At 41.2% G+C, this 13609-nt stretch overlaps 1 protein-coding gene across 5 annotated transcripts in view; it reads right to left on the minus strand.

Moving 5' to 3' along the window:
• The window catches only part of SCMH1 (Scm polycomb group protein homolog 1), a 137053-nt gene that overhangs the window by 108346 nt on the left and 15098 nt on the right, over positions 1–13609 (minus strand). The window lies entirely within an intron of this gene.

A 13609-nucleotide genomic window follows, 5' to 3' on the forward strand; every position in this document is an offset into this window, starting at 1 on the left:
AATATACACTGAAAACTACAAAACACTAAAATAAAATTAAAGAATCTATAATAATAAAAGCATAATATGCAAATCGACTGAACGCCAAACAGCAGAACGACCTTCCCGACAACCACGCTATGACATGCACTGGTGCCAGGCCAGCCAAGGCGGGTGCGATGCAATTGGTCGGGGGCCCTGCCATCACCCCATGATCACCTGCAGAGGGAGACCCAGGCCACCGGCTGGCGGGGCAATCATTTGGGGGGCTCCACAATTGCCCCAAAGAGGGAGGCCAAGGCCACCGACCGGCGGGCTGCGGCGGGTGGACAGGGCTTCCTTCTGTGGGGTGATCGATCACGGAGCCCTGGCCGGGTAGGCGGGCCTCCCTCTGCGGGGCTATTGATAGCAGAGCCCTGGCCAGGGGGAGGTCCAGGCTACTCGGCCGGCGGTGCTGCAGCAGGTGGGTAGGGCCTACTTCTGTGGGGCAATGGATCACGGGGCTCCCGGACTGCGAGAGGGCGTAGGCTGGGCTGAGAGACGGCCCCCCTACCTCAGTGCACGAATTTTCATGCATCGGGCCTCTAGTACATAAATAAATGGAAAGACATCTGTGTTCATATATTGGAAGACTAATATTGTTAAGATGACAATAATACCCAAAGTGATCTACAAACTCAATGCAATCCCTATCAAAATCCCAATGATGTTTTTTGTAGAAATATAAAAAACCATCCAAAAATTCCCATGGACTTTCAAAGGATCCCAAATACCTTAATCTTGAAAATAAAGAACAAATTTGGAAGATTCACAATTCCTGATTTCAAAACTTATTACAAAGCTACAGTAATCAAAACAGTATGGTCTGGGCATAAGGACAGACATATAGACAAATGGAATAGAACAGAGGACCCAGAAATAAACCGTAACATATACAGTCAAATGATTTTCTGCAATGGTGTCAAGACCATTCATAGGAAAAAGATACTCATTTCAACAAATGATGCTGGGAAACCTGATACTCACATGCAAAAAAATGAAGTAGAATGTTTTCCTTACACCTTATACAAAAATTAACTCAAAATGCATCAAAGACCTAAACATTAGAGCTAAAATTATAAAACTCTTAGGAGGAAACATAAGGGGAAATCTTCATGGATTTGCAGTGATTCTTGGATATGACATCTAAGGCAGATGTTGAGGGCCCCCTGGGAAGGCACATGGGCATTTCTTTAATTATTGTCAGCTGAACTCAGGGCGACAGGCAGAGCCACACCCTGGGAACATGCTTCCCCAAAAAGGCTGGACATGTTATCAGTACTGACTTTTAACCTTGCCCAGGTGTCGGTGGTAGCTGGCTTAGATATGTAAATCCAGTCAAGCACCAGGAATGCTCGGGCCTATTCAAGAATGCAAGTAAGTTCCTTTGATCCTAAGTTTCGGTGATACTTCCGGTATTTGGGGATCTATACTTATAAAAGGGTAATATGCTAATTAGATTGGATAGACAGGATGTCTTCCGGACGTCCTCTGGACGTCCTTCCAGACAAAGCCGCAGCAGCTGCAAGGGCTGAGGAGGGCAGGCAGCCACAGCAGCTGTGAGGGCCAGCAGTGGCAGCAGCAGCAGGGTGATGGGGGCGGCACCTTCCCCTGATCATCCTGGTCGCCTCCCACAGAGGGAGGCCAGACTTTGGCTTAGTAGGACCTCCCCTGAGGGGTCCCAGACTGTGAAAGGGGATAGGTTGTGCTGAGGGGAAAACCTCCCCCCCCCCCCCGCCCAGTGCACGAATTTTCGTGCACCAGGCCTCTAGTATATAAATAAATGGGCTGTGTGGGCTCCGGGTCCCTGCCTCTCCATCAGAGGTGGCAGCGGTTCCACCCAGCTCCCAGCTTTATAAATCTATCTCTGCGTCTTCTTTCTTTCTTGTTTTCTTTCTTTTATTTCTCAATCCCTGGCCGCCTCCACTTAGAACCAGTTCGTTCATCTCTCTTTCCGTGCTGGACGCAGAAAAGGGAGATCCCCGCCATATCTGGCCCCCGCAGCAGAGGCAAACCCCCCAATACACTGAATTTCATTAAAATGAAAAACATTGTGTATCAAAGGACACTATCATGAGAATGAAAAGACAACCTACAGAATGGGAGAAAATACTGGCAGATCATATATCTGATAAGGGATTAATATCTATTTAGAATATATATAAGAACTCCTATTGCCCAGCCAGTGTGGCTAAATGATTGGGCATCAACCTATGAACCTGGAGGTTATGGTTTGATTCCCGGTCAGGGCACTGCCCAGGTTGTGGGCTCGATCCCCAGTGGGCAGTGTGTAGGAAGTGGCCCATTGATGATTTTCTCTCATAATTGATGCATCTATCTCTCTCTCCCTCTCCCTTCCTTTCTCTGAAATAAGTAAAAACATATTTTTAAAAATTAAAAAAAAAATAGAACTCTATAATTCAACAACAAAAACCTTCAACCCAATTAAAAAAATGGACAAGGGAACTGAACAGACATTTCTCCATTTATCTATACAGATGGTCAATAAGCACACAAAAAGATACTAAACTTCATTAATTACTAGGGAAATGTAAATCAAAATTACAATGAGATACCACTGTACTAATGTCCATTAGGATGGCTATTATGAAAACAAACAAACAATAATAAGAAGTGTTGGTGAGGATGTGGAGAAACTAAAACTCTTACAAATTGCTAATGGGAATAAAAAATGGTGCAGCTATGGAAAATCTCAGAGAGTTGAACATAGAATTACCAATAACTGAAACCAAGGACTGATGCTGCTATGAACACTGTCCACTAATGTTCATAGCAGCATTATTCACAATAGCCAATGGGAAGAAATGATTCAAGTGTCCATAAATAAATGAAAGGATAAACAAATGTGGTATATTCATACAACGGAATATTATTCAGCCATAAAAAGGCATGAAATTCTAATACTTGCTATAACATGGATGAATCTTAAAAACATTATGCTAAGTGAAATGAGCCAAAAATCAAAGGGATAAATATTGTATAATTCCACTTAGATTTGTTAACTAGAGTAGGCAAATTCATTGAGGTTTGGCAGGGTGGGTAATGAAGAGTTATGATTTAATGGGTTCAGAGTTTCTGTTTGGGATGATGAAAAAGTTCCAAAAATGGATAGTAGTAAATGCTACATAACATTGAAATGTACTTAATGAATTAAAATGGTAAATTTTATGGCATGTATATTTTACCACACACATACAGAAATGAAACAGGCAACAGGTGAATCTGCATCAGTTCTATTTTGACAGTCCTATTCAACCAGTTCATAACAGGAATACAAAAAGGTTCACAGGGACTTTCAAGAAATTAAGTACTAGAGTCATAGCATTTCCTTTCCTGAATAATCCTAGATGTAACCTATCAATTTTCTTTCTGACCTTCCATTTAGCATGATTCCAAGCTATCTTTTGATAGACATATCCTTTCTTTGGATAATGTTGCCATCTATATATAGCAAGTGGTACAGATTAACTCTGTCACTAGCTATATAAACTTGGACAAGTTACTGTCTCTGGGCCTCAATTTATGTATCTTTAAAGTGGAAATAATAGTGTCTACTCCAAAGGGTCTTTGAGGGGTAAATGGCATTATCTATTTTAATGAGTTAATATAAATAAATATCTGATAGATAGGGAGTACTTCCCCACCTTCCTAACTTTTTGTCAAGTTACTGATTACTGAGAAGTCAGTCAGTTCTCTGTATATTGGCTCTATCAGCATCCATACAATCATCACCACAGTTCTCTGTAGTTTAGAGGGTCTTGCTAATATCTATATCAGAAACCTTCTCTCAAAAGACCAAAAGCAAATGCAAATAAATTCATTTCTGCCTACCTCACAGACCTCTCCTTACAGGATTCCATCCTCCCTGAGGACAGAGACTGTCATAGGCTTATTTTATATCCCAAACATTACCTAGCAGAAAAAATAAGTCTCAATTTTTTTAGATTGAATTTTCAACAATTCTAAGTTTTTACAATAGAATCTTACATAAATTTCCAAGTATGCAAGTTCTATTTCTATACCTGTAGTATAAAAACAATAAGGTAAAAACAGTAAGTCTGGTTCTCTTTCAGTGATAAGAATTTATGTAAAATCTAAAAGGTGTTAGGTTTGACAGCTACCATTTCAAAGCCTGCTACACTGTAACTGGCTTGCATTAAAAGTGCCAGAAATAAAAGAGTAAGTCCAACATCCCACCATGAAAACATTCAATACTAAAGTAGATATAAGACAAAATTATATTATACAAATTAGAAAAATATCAATTTAATCTCCGCTTAAAAAGCAGAACATCAAATCACATAATGATCAGAGGATAGCATCAAATAAAAATTCATATTCCTGATTTACTCCTAGATCACACTGGTCAGACATTCAATTTCACCTTGCCTGATTAACCTAAACTCCTTCAACAACGCCAATTAAGATTACCATCAGTATAAATATGCTAGGTATAAAACTGGGATTAAGAGACGAGAACCATAACAAAGAAACAGAAAGGTTACAAGGAAAGGAGGCTAGGATCACTTTTCTAAATAAACTTTCATACTGTTAATTTAATGAACCATCATTAACTATGTGCTAGGTTCTGTGCTAAGCACTTTAAAAATGACCTTTTTGCTAAAGTATAATACCCATAATGAAAAGTACACAAATCCTAAGTATGGAGCTCAACAAACTTTTACAATGTGTCTCCAAACCAAGAAAGAGATCATTACTAGCACCTGAAGTACTCCTTTTGCTTCCTCTCTGAGTCATTAATCTACCCAAGAATAAACAATGCCTTGATTTCTATCACTGTAGATTAGTTTTGCCTGTTTTGAATGCTATAAAAATAAAATTACATCACATGTACTATATTTTATGTACACTTTCTTCCACTCAACATTTTGTTTGTGAGATTTATTCATGGTGCCCCTACTAGGCATTTTTATCTTTATTACTTGATTTAAAGCACCCAATAATTTTGACATTTTTAGGTTAAAAAAAAAAAAAAGCTGAGGTTCTGATATTAAACAAGATTAAGGTATCCAGGGTCACATGGCTACTACTAAATAGGAAGGCTAAAGTTAAAGATGGTCTCATTTCAAAGTCCATGCTCTTTTAGGTTCCATTATGCTTGCCTAATATATAGTTTAAAAACAACAAGAAGTCAATCCCTTCCCTAGTTTACTTATCATAGGCCACATATGTGCAAAGAGGCTTGGCAAATAGTTACTATGCAAATGTAAGAAATTATTATTAGCATAAAAAGGAGCTACCTAGGGCAGTGGTTTTCAAATCTTTTTTTTTTTTTTATTGTGGATCCACAAACTTAATTCCTGCTGTTTTTATAACAATATGCATTCCTGAAAAACCTTATATTCTGTAAAAAATATCTACTAAAAAATGGGCTTGTGGGAAAAGGAAAATTAGAAATAGACTACTAAAAGCCCATGGAATTTTGTATCCTTCACACACACACACACACACACACACACACACACACACACACACACACACTATAAGTATCTGAGTCATTAAGAAAAGGTTAAACCCCACCAAAATACAAAGGACTGTTAAAAAATACTATGAACAACTCTATTCCAACAAACTGGAGGAAATGGACATATTCCAAGAAAAATACAACCTTCCAAAACTCAATCAGGAAGAATCTAAACATCTCAACAGGGGAATAACTATGGAAGAAATTGAAGCAGTCATCAAAAGCTTCCAGCAAACAAAAGCCCGGGCCAGACGGCTTCACAGGGGAGTTATACCAAACATTCAAAGAAGAACTAAAACCTATCCTCCTCAGACTATTCCAAAAAATTCAAGAGGAAGGAATGCTTCCAAGCTAATTCTATGAAGCCAGCATCACCCTAATAGCAAAACCAGATAAAGACAACACAATGAAGGAGAATTACAGGCCAATATCCCTCATGAACATAGATGCCAAAATCCTCAACAAAATTCTAGCAAATCGGATCCAGCATTACATCAGAAAGATCATACACCATGACCAAGTAGGATTTATCCCAGGGATGCAAGGATGGTACAATATCCGCAAATCAATAAACCTGATACATCACATAAACAAATTGAGAGATAAAAATCACAGTCATATCAATTGATGCAGAAAAAGCATTTGACAAAATCCAACACCCTTTCTTGATAAAAACTCTCAGCAAGGTGGGAATAGAAGGATCATACCTCAACATAATAAAAGCCATATATGATAAACCCACAGCCAACATCATACTCAATGGGCAAAAACTAAAACCATTTCCCCTAAGAACAGGAACAAGACAGGGATGCCCACTCTCACCACTCCTGTTTGACATAGTACTGAAAGTATTAGCCATTGCAATTAGACAAGAAGAAGAAATAAAAGGAAGCCAAATTGGAAAAGAAGAAGTAAAGCTGTCCTTATTTGCAGATGACATGATATTGTACATAAAAAACCTGAAAGACTCCATCAAAAAACTACTAGACTTAATAAATGAATTCGGCAATGTAGCAGGATACAAAATTAACGCCAAGAAAGCTATGGCATTTCTATACACCAATAGTGAACTTACAGAAAGAGAGACTAAAAAAGCAATCCCATTTACCATTGCACCAAAAAAATTAAGATACCTAGGAATAAACTTAACGAAGGAGGTAAAAGACCTATACGCGGAAAACTACAGGACACTGAAAAAAGAGATAGAGGAAGACATAAACAGATGGAAGAACATACCGTGTTCATGGATTGGTAGAATCAACATCATTAAAATGTCCATACTACCCAAAGCAATCTATAGATTCAATGCACTCCCCATTAAAATACCAACAGCATATTTCACAGACCTAGAAAGAACTCTCCAAAAATTAATCTGGAATAAAAAAGACCCCGAATAGCCACAGCAATCCTGAGAAAGAAGAACAAAGTAGGTGGGATCTCAATACCAGATTTCAAGCTGTATTACAAGGCACTGTTCTCAAAACAGCCTGGTATTGGCACAAGAACAGACATACAGACCAATGGAATAGAATAGAGAACCCAGATATCGACCCAAACCACTATGCTCAATTAATATTTGACAAGGGAGGCATGAACATACAATGGAGTCAAGACAGTCTCTTCAATAAATGGTGTTGGGAAAATTAGACAGATACATGCAAAAAAATGAAACTAGATCACCAACTTACACCATACACAAAAATAAACTCAAAATGGATAAGGACTTAAACATAAGATGGGAAACCATAAAAACACTAGAGGAATCCACAGGCAGAGAAATCTCAGACATATGCCGGAGCAATTTCTTCACTGATACCGCTCCTAGGGCAATGGAAGCTAAAGAGAAAATAAACAAATGGGACTACATCTAAATAAAAAGCTTTTGCACAGCAAAAGAAACCATCAACAAAACAAGAAAGCCCACTGTATGGGAGAACATATTTGCAAATGTTATCACTGATAAAGGTTTAATCTCCAACATCTACAGGGAACTTATACAACTTAATAAAAGGAAGATAAATGATCCAATAAAAAAATGGGCAACAGACCTAAATAGAATATTTTTAAAAGAAGACAGAAGGCCAAGAGACATATGAAAACATGCTCAAAGTCACTAATTATTCGAAAGATGCAAATCAAAACAACAATGCGGTACCATCTCACACCTGTCAGAATGGCAATCATCAACAAATCAACAAATGACAAGTGCTGGCGAGGATTCGGAGAAAAAGGAACCCTTGTGCACTGCTGGTGGGAATGCAGACGGGTGCAGCCACTGTGGAGAACAGTATGGAGTTTCCTCAAAAAACTAAAAACGGAACTCCCATTTGACCCAGTAATCCTACTTCTAGGAATATATCCCAAGAAACTAGAAACACCAATCAGAAAGGATATATGCACCCCTATGTTCATAGCAGCACAATTCACCATAGCTAAGATTTGGAAACAGCCTAAATGCCCATCAGCAGATGAGAGGATTAGAAAACGATGGTACATCTACACAATGGAATATTACGCTGCTATAAAAAAGGAACTCTCACCATTTGCAGCAGCATGGATGGACCTGGAGAGCATTATGTTAAGTGAAATAAGCCAGGCAATGAAAGAAAAATAACACATGATCTCACTCATTTATGGAAAATAAAGAACATTATAACCTGATGAACAAAAAGATAGATACAGAGGAAGTAAAGCACCAAACAGACTGTCAAATTACAGCGGGAAGACTGGGGAGTGTTGGGGAGAGGGGGAAAGAGATCAACCAAAGGACTTGTATGCATGCATATAAGCACAACCAATGAACACAAGACACTGGGGGGGGGTGGAATGAGGGCATGCGACAGAAGGTAGGGGAGGCTGGGGGAAGGTCAATGGGGGGGAAAAAGGAGATAAATGTACTATATGTAATACTTTAAACAATAAAAAAAAAGAAAAGGTTAAATTAGACTCAACAAACTAAATTAAAAAGAGGGGGGGGGGAGAAAGGGTACAATCAATTTTAGAATACTTTCCACCTAAAATGATTTTAAAAATAAAGTTTTAATGTGTATTGAATAAAACAAACCTATAACTATTCAGAACATTAAGATTCTAAAAGTGACTTATTTCCCCAAGGTTTCCTAGAGTGAAGATTTGAGTGCATGTCACCATCTACAGACAGGAGTTACTTAATAAAACCTTTTCTTGGTGACAAAATTAAAATCTGAGGTCAGACTCATATGGCTTTGGGGACCCATAAGAAACTATTAACTCATTTACCACTTTTTAAAATCGGTTCATACTGCCCAAGCAGATCTTTAAAAGATGTTTATGTACATGGTACCAGAGATCTCAAGACCAACTTTATTCTATTAGAGTCTAATAGGATAGAGTCCTGTATAAGAAACTACCTCCTTAGTCATAGAGCCCTGAACTAGATTAAATCTTCCCCTGCTTAGGCCATGGAGACATTTGAGACCATTATGTTTTCTATGTACCAAAAAACTGAGAGGTAGGTAACTTAGACCTAAACTTTGCCTGGTTCATTTTTTATCACTGAGTAGTCACCCTCCTCAGGGCTTCAAATTCTTCACCTGAAAACTAGGAGGTTAGAACTCTATAGTGCTTTCTCAGGCAGGTCTTGCCTCTGTTTCCTCATCATCCACCTCTACAAATATCTGATTTTATAGCTTCACAGAAAAATAAGGAAAATTATTGAAATAAGGAAAATTTATCATATAATATCAGCTATCTTTCTGCAAGCTACTCAGGCAATTACCCATACACCCATTTCTGGTTGGGAAACTTTGAGACTACCTTTCTTCATTGTAACAATAAGACCAAAGGGCCATCCAGTGAAATATGTCTGTGTGAATCCAAAATAGTATAACAATCTAAGGAAAGGACTCACTTTTCTAGAAAACTTACTTGACTGAGAGGGCATGGAATAATTTTTGACTGGTATTAGCTAGGGCATATCATAGATTTTTAAAAAAGCTATTTGTGAGTGATATAGAAAGAATATATAATAAGCATCCCAAACAGCTAAGGCAGAAGAGTGGCACTATTTGTTAAGAGTTACTCAGTATTTACTAGGAATCTTTTTTGTGTTAACTGCTGAGAATAATGCCTCTTTAAACAAGTCAGAAAATCTTTGTATATACTAGTAATCATGGAAAGAGCAGGAACCAAGAAGCATGAGAAGAAAAGAAAAATGTCCAGTTTCACTTCTGAGACAAAACTTTATGGTTGCATGGCTTTTTGAGTGTTTTTTTTTTTTTATCCCAGAAATTTAGCTTTTAGAGAATAAAACACCTTTTACCTTCCTCAGCTTTTAACCCAGCAATTTATCCCTGAATTAAAATCTACTTTAATTCTTCCTCATTTTACTTCTGTGGGGTTCATTGAATAGGATTAGTGGTAGACTTTTTTTCAGAGAACAATTTTATATGGTAGTACTAGTTCAGAGAACTCCAGATATTTACTTCATCAAAATCATTGATAGGTGTCTAACATGTGCAATACTCTTTAACATAGAGCAGTAATTCATAACTTTTTTCCCCACCCTGACATATCTGAAGACTACAAAACACTTTATCAGTGAGGGCAGGATCATTAAAGGCAATGATTTTCAGCAAGAAGGGAGGAGTAGAATTAATTTGATGGGAAGGGAGGCTCCACTGGGTGAAGGTTTTTTGGAATCTCCAGGGGTATTTGTGTAATTAGAAAAAGTATCTCCCCCAGGCCATATGCTTCTTCCATTGCCCTTCCCCAAGCCTCATGCTTCAGAGCAATGTCCTCCAACAGAAATATAATTTGAGCCACGTATGTCAGTTTAAGTTTTCTAGTAGTCACATTTTAAAAAGTTAAAAAATAATTTTAGGAATTCATTTTAATTAACACAATATATTTAAACTAGAAGCCCGGTGCACGAAATTCGTGCACGGCGGGGGGTTGTCCCTCAGCCCAGCCTGTACCCTCTCCAATCTGGGACTCCTGATCCCACCAGGATCGGGCCTAAACGGGCAGTCAGACATCCCTCTCACAATCCAGGACTGCTGGCTCCCAACTGCTCACCTGCCTGCCTTCCTGATTGCCCCTAACCACTTCTGCCTGCCAGCCTGATCACCCCCTAACCACTCCGCTGCCAGCCTGGTTGATGCTTAACTGCTCCCCTGCCAGCCTGTTTGCTCCCAACTTCCCTCCTCTCCCAGCCTGGTCACCCCTAACTGCCCTCCCTTGCAAGCCTGGTCCCTCTCAACTGCCCTCCCTTGCAGGCCTGGTCCCTCTCAACTGCCCTCCCTTGCAGGCCTGGTCCCTCACAACTGCCCTCCCTTGCAGGCCGGGTGCCTCCCAACTGCCCTCCCCTGCTGGCCATCTTGTGGTGGCCATCTTGTGTCCACATGGGGGAAGGATCTTTGACCGCATGGGGGCAGCTATATTGTGTGTTGCAGTGATGATCAATCTGTATATTACTCTTTTATTAGATAGGATAGAGGCCTGGTACAGGGGTGGGGGCCAGCTGGTTTGCTCTGAAGGGTGTCCCGATCAGGTGGGGGTTCCCTTGGGGCGTGGGGCGGCCTGAGCGAGGGGTCTCTGGTGGTTTGCAGGCCGGCCACGCCCCCTGGGAACCCAAGCGGAGGCCTGGTATCTGGAATTTATTTTCCTTCTACAATTGAAACTTTGTAGCCTGGAGCGGAGCCAAGCCTGCTGCTCCCTCCAGGCGGCAGCCATTTCTGTGGCAGTTAATTCACCTTCTACAATTGAAACTTTGTAGCCTTAAGCGGGTTTGCCGGCGGCAACAGGGTGTGCGGAAAGCTTTGCTTCCCCTGTTGCCGCCGGCAACCCTGGCCTGCTCTCTCAAGCTCCATTCTGCCGCCATTTGTTTGAATTTACCTTCTATAATGGAAACTTTGTAGCTTGAGTGGAGGCTTAGGCCTGCAACGGCTATGGGAAAGCTGGGCTTGCTCTGTTACCTGGGAAACCTTGCTCTCTGTGGCTGCAGCCATCTTGGATGGGGGTTAATTTGCATGCTCACCCTGATTGGCTGGTGGGCGTGGCTTGGCTGGTGGGCGTGGCTTATGTAGCGGAGTGATGGTTAATTTGCATATTACCATTTTATTAGAGAGGATATTATCCTTTCAGCCAGTAATCATAAAAATCAACGAATTCTTTACATTTCTTATAATGTCTTCAAAATCTGATGTGTATTTACAATTACAGTTTATCTCAATTCAGATGCTAAATTTTTATTAGAAATTCTTGACCTGTATTCAAATTTCATAAAATTTACAGTTGGAAAAGATTCATATACTAAGTTATTCAAAACATACTTAAAATTTTTCCTATATCAGAGATGTTTTTAAATTTAGTTAAAATTAAATAAGATTTACAATTTAGTACTTCAGCTACACTAAACACATGGCTATTATATTAGACAATCCATATCTAGAGGAAATAAATAATAAAATTAAATATTAAGTACTTACTATGGGTCAAGCATTGTTCTCAGTACTTTACTTATACTAAATAGTTCAATTCTCACAACCCAGTAAGATAGGTAATATTATTATCTTCATCTTACTGATGAGGAAACCAGTGCAGGGAGATATCTTATAATTTGCCCAAAGTTACACAGTTAGTAAATTAGTAAATGGTGGAGCTTGGATTCAAAGCAAGGTAATTTGGCCTAGTTCTTGTTTCTGAGGCTTAGAGTTTTTCCAGGAAAGCTGGGCTTTCTTCTATATATATAAAACCCTAATATGCAAATAGACCGTACAACGGAACAACTGAACAACTGGTTGCTATGACGTGCGGAACATGGCGGGGGTCGGCAGCAGGTGACAGAGTGCAGAACCTGGCGGGATGGTGGCGCAGGTGAGCCAGGGTGCCAGACGAAGACAGGGCACCGGTCGCTGTCATCGGGGCAAGCCTCTGGTGGTTACTGAAAATTCTTTGCTCCCGCGTGCCGCGGTCCCGCCCAGTGCTCACACCTGCTGCTGGTGCCAAACCCACTTGCACCTGCTGCTGGTGCCAGAGCCACTGCTTGCACCCACTGCCGGTGCCCAGCGCTGGCCCCGATCACTTGGCGCCATCAGTGGGTGCAAGTGGCAACTGCTGGCCCTGATCACCCCGAGGGCTTCTCCACCTCCTCCTGCTCCTGAGGGGCAATCGGGGCAGGAGCGGCCACTCACACCTGCTGCTGGCGCCAGCCCCAATTGCTCCGTGCTGTCAGCCGGTGTGAGTGGGACCAGTGCCGTCAGCACGTGGGAGCGGCAGCAGCGGGAGCATGGCTGCCAGTACACAGCGGACCGGGGACCATGGAGGGAGGGCCGGGCAGGGGCACGGAGGATGGGCCAAGACCTGCCCCTGTGCCCACCACAGCCTCGTAACCCACAGTTCCTTTCAAGGTGCACGAATTCATGCACTGGGTCCCTAGTCCAATATAATAAAAGGCTAATATGCAAATCAACCAAATGGTGGAACAACCAGTCGCTATGATGTGCACTGACCACCAGGAGGCAGACGCTCAATGCAGAAGCTGCCCCCTGGTGGTCAGTGCACTCCCATAGGGGGAGCACCATTCACCCAGAAGCCGGGCTGATGGCTGGTGAGCGCAGCGGCAGTAGCAGGAGCCTTTCCCTCCTCCTCGGCTGAGCTAAGGAGCAGTGAGCAGGCGGGTGGTAAGGAGCGAGGGGTCCCGGACTGTGAGAGGGATCCCAGACTTGCGAGAAGGATGTCCGCCGAGGGGTCCCAGACTGCGAGAGGGTGCAGGCTGGGCTGAGGGACCCCCCCCCACACACACAGAGTGCACAAATTTCGTGCACTGGGCCTCTAGTTTAGTATATCCAAGTTATGAATAAACACAATCTTTGGCCTATGTTTGGTTAGAGGCTCTCACCATTGGCTGACTGTCTCCATTATGTCTCTATCTTGATTATATGTTAATGTAAATTAGATCATGTCACTCCCCTGCTTAAAATCTCCTCAAGACTCCCCCATAGCACTTAAAATTAAATCGCAGTACCTCACCCTGACCCCCATAATTGTTCATGATCTGACCCTGACCTCTACCAACTTTTCTCCTACCACTCTCATTCATTTTGC

Source organism: Cnephaeus nilssonii (assembly GCF_951640355.1).
Source record: "Cnephaeus nilssonii genome assembly, chromosome: 7".
In the NCBI taxonomy this organism is placed as follows: Eukaryota; Metazoa; Chordata; class Mammalia; order Chiroptera; family Vespertilionidae; genus Cnephaeus; species Cnephaeus nilssonii.